We start from the raw sequence: 9,279 nt of genomic DNA on the forward strand, positions 1-9,279 counted from the left end.
AATTATGAAAGGGAGAGGTAAGGGGTGGCAAATTATCAAATTTGCCCACTACTACTAGTCCACTCACCGGGCTTGAACAGTACTCAAACCTTAAACCCTTCTCAAATGTCCGGGCCAGCCATCCAGTCACTGACCGGTTATGATTTTTTGACCCAGACGGACGTCTCAGACAAGCCTCAAACATCCGAGCTGACCGGCAACCCTCATATCCAGCCCAAATATGGGGCATATATGGGGACGTCTGAGCACGCACGCCACATCGGACTGGCGAAGGGGTCCCAGGCGGAAACGCCTTGAAACCCGGCGGTCTGAAGCTCGTCTCCTTCGTCAGACCAGTGGCGCAGCTCCGGCGGCCCGCATAGTGCATAGCCCGGCTATTTAAGTCGACCGACGTCACCAAATCCCTACCATCCATCCATTTTTTCCTCCTCCTGTCCGCCGCCGCCACTTTCCACTCCACCCGTCCGCCTAGTAGCCATGCCCCCACACGGCGGGGTGAGGAGCGAGCCATTTCTAACGCTGGAGAGCCGGCTCGAGCTCCTTGAGCTGATCTGGGCTAGGCGCAAAGCCCGGATCACCGCGGGGCTACCTCCGGATGCAGTGGATCCAGAGGAGGAGTTGGAGGAGGAGGTGGAGGAGGACGAGGAGGAGGAGGATGAGGGGGAGGAGGAGGAGCCGGAGGAGGAGGAGGATGTGGGGGACGCCGGCGACGCGAATCTGCAGGCCGAGCAGCAGTCCATCCTCGATTCCCTTCGGTCGGTGTCAACGGGGGTCAGACGCCAACAGGAGATGGCGGCGCACCAGGCCACGAAGGAGGCGGAGATGCTCGCCTACATGGACGAGGTCGAGCAAGAGAAGGACGACGGAGATTAGCTAGGTAATACGTAATATGTAGCACATAGGATTTCTTTTGCATGCTTATATGGATGTAGGGTTGTAATATGAGCGAGTGGCTAATTTGAGGTGTGACCAATCACTGTCCGCAGACGCGCCCAATCGCATCCGCGAGTGTTTGAGGGGTCGAATTTGCAAAGTCCGGCTATAGATGCTCTAAGCCAACTTCCGATGTTTTTTCTTTTCTTTTTCACCCGCTTGGATCGGCTAGGCAGACCCAATGTTTGTTTTTGGCCGCCAGCCTGTAGTCCAAGACAACACGGACGGAAGATCTCGAGAGCAACTAATTAACTAGTGTTCGTTGGGAGCCTTCTCAAAGATCACCTAGAGTAGGCTGAGAGCGTGTCATTTGACAGCGCATCATGTGTCGCGTTCTAGGTGCTTCCTCTGATTTTTTTTCCACGAACGTGTTGTCTAGGTGGCGGTGGAGCTCGGGCGGGAGGCATACACGAGAAATAATTGAAGGTGTGTGAGACCTTAAGGGTGATGCTTGGGTTTTCAAAATAAAAATGAAATTAAGCTTCTCTTTGGCCCATTTCTGCAAATTCATTGAGCTATGGTCCATCCTCCGTGACTTTCCTTCATGAGGATGCCGAGGATGACATTTGTGTGGAAGCACAGAGATAGTGGCCACATGCTCTTAAAAAAAAGTAGCAGCGGACCGTTAGGACATCAAATTCAATGCTGAGTTAAATACTACTCCCTCACACCACATGGTCAACCTACTCTCTCACACCACATGCATGCAAGAGATATTAATGTCCTAACGGTCCGCATAGCATCAAATTCTATGTATCAAATAAAGAGACAATATCAAATTCTATGCTGAGTTAAATATACTAGACAATATCAATCACATTTTCAGCAGCTTTCCAATGGTATATCATTTGCTCAATTTGAACAAATGGTTGATGAGTTACAAGAAAAAAGCAACACCAAAAAATAAAGTGAAGTTCGAACTATGGAAAGACCTCAGTTCAAACCCGCACAAAAGCTCAATCCGAATATTCTGTTTCTGGACGAAAAAACAGCAGGACCGATCTTGTTGTATTCAAAATTACTCAAACGATTGTGAATTTGAGAAAAAGTTCAACATAAAAAAGTTTAGCAGTTTTAATAGCATTCGTATATCATTTTCATATTGGAATTTAAACCATGTGGAATTTTGGGAAAGGTTCTATACAAAAAGTTCCGCATTTTCTATTGCTTTTCAACGGTCTATCATTGCTGCATTCTAGCAAACTGTTTGAAAATTAGAGAGAAGGTATATTTCAGCTAAAAAACGATCATTTTTCAAATTACTTTTAAGCCCTATGGAGTTTGGGAAAACATTATACATGAAAAAGAGCGCATTGGTAACACGCGCCATATCACATGCACAGGTCCAAAAAACTGTATGTAAATGAGGTCAAAGATATGATTCGCGTTTGTGAATACGAAAAAATGTTTTTTTCATAACTGTTCATAAACCGTGGGGACTTTTGTGAAACAATTCTACATGAGAGGTGATCTCCATGCCCAGAGATCTCCAATGGCATATTATACCTCTCATCCTAACAAAAACCATGAAATTTCAAAATTTTGCTATATGCAGTTTGGGTACTAAAGCAGAGATAATTTGGTAACACCACTAAAATAATATTCTCTGAGTAGTAATAGAATTCCACTTTCTGCACCCAGGTGCAGATGCTCCCCAGTGTTAACTGTAAAATCATTTAAAATAGAAGAAAAATTTAAAAATACCGATCTTTTGTGGTGCAAGATGGTCGAATGCCTGATGCCCGTGCAAAAATTTTGTGGAGTTTGGATATTCAAGGAGCTCGTGGCAAAACAGACAAATTCTGGCTCTGTGAGAAAGTTTGAAAAATGCACTGTTCATTGCCGATTTTTTCTTTTTTGGTGCGAGCTCCTCGAATGTTGTTTGCCAACGAAGTTTTGCACTTACTTGCTGCACTGAAGCATCTTGCATGCAAAAAATTTCATTTTTTTCTTGATTTTTTTAATCTTTATTTTTATTCTACTATTCATTAGGTGTAGATGAGACCGGGCTCCAGATTGAATTATCGATATATTATAGTAGATTTGTGTCAAATAAAGCCATACATGCATGGCTTGATACACTGTAAGCAAATCGCAAATTGATGCAACTGAACAATACATGCATGGATTGATATATAGACGAGAAAAATTACACAGTAGCTACAAAAGTATGTAGGTCCCACAAAAAAAAAGACAATACGTAGTACACCTCACTTTACCTAAGAACATGGAAAATGGAGTATATAGCATGGTAGTTGGTGATGTGGGAACATATAGTGTCCCGCCTTTTTTTTCTCTCCGAGAAAATACATAAAATGGTTCATATGAAATTCACATAAAGTGAAGTTAAGGTCTCTTTGAGACTAAATGATAGGGTGTATGCATCTTCACGCTTGTACATGAAATCCATTGTCCGGGCAAGACCAGTCGCCTTCTCTAGACGTGTAGTTTCGTGGTTCCCGACGAATGTACGGAAGCGGCTTGTGTGTCCCGACATGTCAGGTTTCTCGATGGCAAGACCGTGGCAGGTAGCAGGTCACATGATGGGTGTCTGGCGGACGACCATGGTGGGGGATCGTTTGGTCAGCTGAATCACCACTTGTTGTGTGAATCTGGTGCTCTATATTTGGCGTGTTCCATTTTGGATGTGTGAATACTCAAGCTTCAATGTACATCTGGTGTTGTTCTGGACACTACACTTAGGGTGGTTTTAGAAGTGGAATGGTACAGGGCAGTGGATGTTGTTGTCGGTGGCAAGCTAGCCTTGTTGGGTGGGGATGAGGTGACGTGGAGCTATAAGTGTGGCCGTGACAGAGCCGATAGTCGGTACATGGATCCAACTAGCATGTCCTAGATTCCCTCCCAAAAGCTCCATCTTTCCAGGTAGGTCCGATTTTGGCAATGATGACACTCGTGGGTGTCTTTGTTGAGGCATCGACTATTTTAGTTGGATTTGAGGCGGACTTAGTAGCTACTTGCTGTGTGTTGGATGTGTGCTAGGATTTTGGTGAGGTGGATGTGTGCTAGGATTTGGATGGAAGTCTGGTGCCAATAAATGGCCTCCATGGGCTTTGCTTCCCTACTTGGGCGTGCTATTGAAGAGCTTCGTTGAAGCCCTAACCCTTGGAGTATAGTTGTGTCGGTTGCGTGGCAACGAAGCACGAGTGCTTCTAATGGACAATCATGTTGCTTCATTGATATGATTGATTTGTTGTGTGGTACTGTTTCCTAGTTTAGTTAGGTGCTACACAGTTATCCTTGAATCCTCTATAAGGTTTTCGTCCTAGTGTTCCTCAAAAGTGGGCCAATCTCTCTCTCTCTCTCTCTCTCTCTCTCTCTCTCTGTGTGTGTGTGTGTGCGTGTGTGTGTGTGTGTGTGTGTGTGTATGAGAGTGCAGGAATGCCCTGCCCTTTAACCAAGATCTCAAAGAAGATATGGATGATAGTGATACATTAATTAACTCAGACTTGTTGGACTATGTGACTACTAGTTAATTTCATTTAGGACAACCACAAATAAAAGAAATATGGTTTACATGTGCCAGAAAAGTTTTAAATGGACAGAGTTGGTACCTCATGTGACACCATGTCATTGCCAATACGCCCGACAATACATACACATTCGATAATTTTTGGATAGGTAGAAGCCCACTCAAGAACCTCGCTTGTAGCTATATCACCCATTGAGATGAACACAAGGCTTATTATTTGCATACAAGCGCTGGTGCGCACTGAAATTTAATTTGTAGATGCTCTTCAACACTAGTTGGTATGTAGTGCTCATCCCGCCATTTCACCTCCGCGTGATAGCTTTTGGCAATGTCAATTACCTAAACAAGGTACAATTTTAAGGTTAAATAAAGTATAAATGTGGGGAGAATGTTTGGTGGCAAACTACCTTTGCATTGTGATCTATTGGCTAATGACACAGTACTCATAAATATTCTCCTTTTGAAACACAATTGTATCCATAGATAAATCCAACATAAACCAATGTTTCTATATAATCAATAGTTTAACACAGTAAACCATCTTAAAATTAATAAAATTTGTTGAATTGTGCGCTACATGCATGAAGGGACAGAAAATTCATATGTAGCTTTAGATGCATTATATAAGATAAAACTAAAATGATGATTTCTCATAGTTTACTCGAAGCATGGTATCCAACATTTTTTGAGTTAATGAAGATTCTCGTGGCTCCACCGACTTCCATTCCAAAACCACCAATCAAGCATGTTATGCAATCATTAGCGTTAGGAGCTACAATTTTTTTCACGAAGTTCTTCTATTTGTATTTGCTTGTCCCCCCTCCACATGAATTTCACATTTTACCATCAACAACATGACTCTCATATATAATACATAGATGCATTTGCCCCATCTCCTGACACAAAATCTCAAGACGTTAGAGCTACATATTATTTGCTTCAAATTACTTATACATAGTCGAGGAATGATTAATAAATATAATACCTAAGTTTGAAACCTTGAGCATTGAATGGGCAAATATAATACTATATATAGTTCTCTGTATAGCTCGTTTTTAGGAATAATTTTTTACAGTTTGGAGAAGTACTAACAATTTTTTTTGCCAATCCAGTATGCATGTTTTTCTGATGCTTCAACTCTTCATCAATAACATTTGTAGTGTTAAGTATATTGATGTATAATGCCTTCAAGTATGCTGGGAATTGCTCCACGGCTTCTTCATCCCACCTATGGTTCAGAAAGTGTGTGTTTAGTGCAAACATAGATAAAATATATGATACCAAACAAAATAGTGTTGCATATAAATTGCAATGGAAGATATTTATATTATTGTAAGCAAGGCTACATAACTTGTATATTTGGAGAAACTCTTTTTTGTGACCCACACATGAAAATAGTTATTAGATTGATAACTAGGACGCCTTGTTATCTGTGCCACGTCTGACAGTATATTGTTTCCTAGATGCCTTATTAATTCAAGATATTGTATAATAAAATATTGTTGACCATTGTTTGAAAACATAGGCAAATGGAATGTAAAGATCCATAATTGGGCTGCTATTTTTTTACGTGGAAACCCGTTGAAGAAAACAAGAACATGGGTGGCTACATCAGAAGTGTTTGCAAATGTTGGGGCTTAAAAAATGTGTTGTTAACTAACCTTGTGCGACTTATAAGAAGTATTAACAGATATCATTTATTAAACTCAAGTCAAGCAGAAACCTAATGCGCCATGCAGAAGGAATGCTACCACTATTGTCTTAAGAATTTAGATCAATTACTTGTCGGAGAAATGGATGTATCTACATGTATTTTATTTTTAGATACAATCATTTTTATCCATTTCGGCGATAAGTATTTCTGGGTGGTGGAAGTATATTAGTAAATTAACCACACGTACCTGGTAGTAAAGAAGTCACTGGAGTTTGGTATATAATATTGTTTCATGCATCTATATATAATTTTGACAAAAGGGATACATGTGAAGTTAATTATAAAATAGAACTGTATATATATGCTCTAATTATTCTAGCTATAGATCATGTTTGTGAAATAATTGCATGTAGGAAGCTTTTGCTAACAACGTTTTGTCAAGGGATTCCATTTGTGTGACTTAATGTTAGGCTTTCCATTCGTTGTGCAAGATCGATAAATATTATATGAGAAAAACCAAAGGTGAATGTACCTTTCCAAGGCTGCGGTAAAGATGTTGCTTTCTTCAGTGGTGCTATAGTTATCATAGAGGTCATCAAATAATGACACAAATATGACCAATTGTGTCAACATTATACGTGAGTAGGAATATTGCGGCTCATAGACAACTCCAAGCATCCAAAAATGAATCTCCACCATTCTATCTCGTGCAAACTGTAGATCTGTCTGTGCTTGAAAGTCTTTCCACCAACTGTTAATTATTAATTGAATATGTATTAGCACATTTCATAATAGTTAAATAGCAAAAATCTTATTGACATTTTAATAGCTATTATATTTTTTTACTCTCTTACATCGTAAGAGCTTTCAACTCATGGCAATAAAGAGTTTGCAAAATGTTGAAGTCCAACTTAGCAAATTCTAATATGTGCTCATCTCGAGTAGCCTTCTTCTCATACACCGGGATGTAACGTCTCGTTTCCACTCTTTCGACTCTCCTGAAATGGGGTGTTTCCAATGTACACTGGACCTCTTCTACCAACCGCGGGTCTAGATGTTCCAACATACATTGTAGACGGCTCTTGGTGAAAACAACTGCGTCATCAAGCACTTCTTCCCCACGAACCCTAAGATATGCTGCATTATACAATGCCAATAACGAGTCCAGATCATTGCTAGCAAAGTTTCCTTGGTCATCTCTGAACTTCAGAAACACATCTGCGTGAGCAAGTAAACCTATCATATATCTAATAATTGATTTAAAAATATGTATGTAGGCATTAACAATCGTGACCGTAATTATACCCTGAGAGGTGTGGTACCCATGCTTCCTCAACAAGTAGAACCGCATCGCTGTCATATGGAGGTCATCACCAATGCCTTGTCCATCACCGTGGATGTCACATAGTATTTCATTGATATCTTCGCGGTAGTGATAGGCCACACCTATTGGTTCCAGTGTGTCAATAAGCTCCATCTTCACAACTAAATCGGAGGAAGATTTGGTATCCAAGATGATCTTTCTCACTCGTTCCTTCTTGATAGTTGCCATGTGCTTCATAGCCAAACGCTGCAATATAGAGAAACATTTATCTATTTTCTAGAAAAGACCGCTGCCCTACATCTATGTACATAGAAAGCACAAAATACATTTGAGATACTAACTCCAAAAACGGCATCTTGTAAATATCAAAGACCTAAGAGTGCATGCTCGTGTTCAGGAGCTTTCCAAAAACTTTAGAAAACATTCACAGATGTACCCATGGGAATACTAGTGAATCTCTTGTACTAGACAATACCTTGCATGTATCCTTAAGATTTGAACTATGTAAGGAATTTCTACAGAAACAAAAAATAATAATCCTAACACAAATTTGAATATATACAATTATATGCACTGAGATTTAAAATCCACTCAAATTGCACTAAAGCATGTTGCATGATAGAGAAACTCTCATGTCAAGAACAGATAGAAGTTAGTCGACCAAACTAGAAAATCCAATTGCTACGACAATTTTTATGGTGTGGAAGCATGCATGTGTAACAAAATTGCTATTTAAGGACTTGTGCTGGGGTTTCGCTACATATAAACTATAGATATTTGTGTCTGATAATAATACAGAATGATATCAGCAACCGCCGAGACAGAAAGTAAGAAAACAAATCGGTAGTTACCTGTGATTGAGTGCATGCACTAGTAGAAAAAAGACCTTTAGTCCCGGTTCATAAGGGCCTTTAGTCCCGGTTCTTGAACCGGGACTAAAGGGTCGTTACTAATGCCCTCACCCTTTAGTCCCGATTCAAACCAGAACCGGGACTAAAGGCCCTCCACGTGGCCGCTGCCTGGAGGCCCACCTTTAGTCCCGGTACTAAAGGAAATTTTCTGAATTTTTTTGAAATTTATTTTTTGAATTTTTTTTGAATTTTTTTATTTTCAAATTTTAACCTCTAATCTCTAATCACCACCCCCTCATCACTACTCAATTTATCCTCTAATCACCCCTCGTCATTCCAAATCATCTAACTTCCCGACCAGTCACCCATCCCTCTCACTACTCTAGCCCGAGCATGCTTAACTTTCGGGTTCTATTCTCCTTCGCTTCCGAGTCTACACTTGTTGTTTTCCTGTCAATAGTAAGATGTCAATCCTATTAACCCTCAGAAATTTTGCTTGAGCATGAAGTGACACATTTCACTGTTTGAGTTTGAAACTATTGTTTTAAAAAACAATAATTATTTAGTAACACTAATATTTCTTGAATAATTATTTTGACCATTCTTTGACCACAGTTTGACCATAGTTTGACCAGATTTGACCAAAATTCAAAATAACTAAAATAATTATTTAGTAACACTAATATTGTAGAATAATTAGTTTGACCACAGTTTGACCATAGTTTGAAATTTTTTGAATTTTTTTGCTTCTCCAGATCTTAAAAGCCCCGTAACTTTTTTTCTGTTAGGTTTTTGAGGATTTTGAAAATGTTTAACGGGGTTTCCCCAATTAAATTTGGATGTAACTTTTCGAGTAGATGATTTTTCATATAAAAAACTTTTTCATCTGAGTTTGTATGCAAAAGTTACGCCCATTTTTACAAATTCTCGAGAGATTTTGCAAAAAAGTCGAAAATTCATGTTTGTAAATTTTCCCAACAACTAGACCACATATCACATGGGAAACTTATTTTTTTTTGACATTTCC

The 9,279-nt window shown here is 39.8% G+C and overlaps 1 pseudogene; it reads right to left on the bottom strand.

Moving 5' to 3' along the window:
- Positions 1-4,484: 4,484 nt before the first annotated feature.
- Positions 4,485-9,279, bottom strand: part of LOC119315530 — a 13,516-nt pseudogene continuing 8,721 nt past the window's right edge.

Source organism: Triticum dicoccoides, chromosome 6A (genome assembly GCF_002162155.2).
Source record: "Triticum dicoccoides isolate Atlit2015 ecotype Zavitan chromosome 6A, WEW_v2.0, whole genome shotgun sequence".
NCBI lineage: Eukaryota > Viridiplantae > Streptophyta > Magnoliopsida > Poales > Poaceae > Triticum > Triticum dicoccoides.